At 43.1% G+C, this 1,081-nt stretch overlaps 1 non-coding gene across 1 annotated transcript; it reads left to right on the top strand.

The window, feature by feature from the left end:
* Positions 1-637: 637 nt before the first annotated feature.
* Positions 638-741, top strand: LOC121216673 (small nucleolar RNA R71). Its single transcript, XR_005912857.1, has one exon. It is a non-coding gene; the product is annotated as a small nucleolar RNA R71 (small nucleolar RNA).
* The last annotated feature ends 340 nt before the right edge of the window (positions 742-1,081 follow it).

Raw genomic sequence — 1,081 nt, 5'->3', positions numbered from 1 at the left:
TGGCGTCATTCTTCGCCATGTATGCCTTCAATAAATTCTCTAAGCTATTGGATGATTCAGCCTGAACTGGTTTCTGAACTTGCTGTGAGAAACTAGGCGGCTGGGTTGGTCTAGGTTGTCATAGTTGTTACTGCCTCCAGCCCCTTGGTTACTCCAAGAAAGATTGGGGTGATTTCGCCACGATGGGTTGTAAAATTTGGATTGCAGCCCTTGCCTTCCTCGGTTCTGGTTCTGATTACCTATGTAGTACATGGATTCTGGATTTGACGGATATTCTTCAAACACATGTCCTTCCCTTCAATAGACACAGGCTATATTCTCATATTGGTTAGGTGGTTGAGCTGCAAAACTGTTAGACCCATTAGTGGTAAAATTCTTTAACATTGAAGATATCGAAGATACCTGGGATGCAAGTGAAGTGAGAGTGTCCACTTCATGGATTCCAGCAGCTCGTCTTCCTGACGTTACTTGATTGGTTGGCCACTGATAATTGTTACTGGCGATCCTCTTAATGATTTCATAAGCCTCATTGTAAGACTTAGATAAGATAGCACCGTTAGCAGAAGCATCTACTACCATCCTTGTGTGAGCGTTGAAACCATTGTAAAATGTCTCAAGTTGGATGCAATGCAGAATTACGTGATGAGGGCACTTTCATAATAACTCTTTGAATCTTTCCCATGCCTCATACAAGGACTCGTCATCTATTTTTTGGAAAGTAGTAATCTCATTTCTCAACTTAGCAATCTTGCTAGGAGGGAAATACTTCACAAGAAATCTCTCTGCTAACTCTTGCCATGTAGAAATCGAGTTCGGTTGTAGTGAGTTTAACCAAGCTCGAGCTCTGTCCCTCAGCGAGTACGGGAACAGTTTTAATCGTAATGCATCTTCGGGTACTCCGGCTAGCTTGAAAGAGCCGCTCACCTCCATAAACAGTCTTAAATGAAGATGAGGATCTTCAAGAGGCATTCCACTGAACTGGCCCACTGTCTGAAGCATCTGGAACATGACTGGCTTCAGCTCAAATCGTTGCGCCTCGATCTCGGGTCTTCTAATACCTGGATTAAGGTCATTAAAAACT

This window comes from Gossypium hirsutum, chromosome A02 (genome assembly GCF_007990345.1).
Source record: "Gossypium hirsutum isolate 1008001.06 chromosome A02, Gossypium_hirsutum_v2.1, whole genome shotgun sequence".
In the NCBI taxonomy this organism is placed as follows: Eukaryota; Viridiplantae; Streptophyta; class Magnoliopsida; order Malvales; family Malvaceae; genus Gossypium; species Gossypium hirsutum.
Note: the sequence above shows the minus strand (reverse complement) of the source record. Positions and strands in the feature narration are given on the sequence as shown.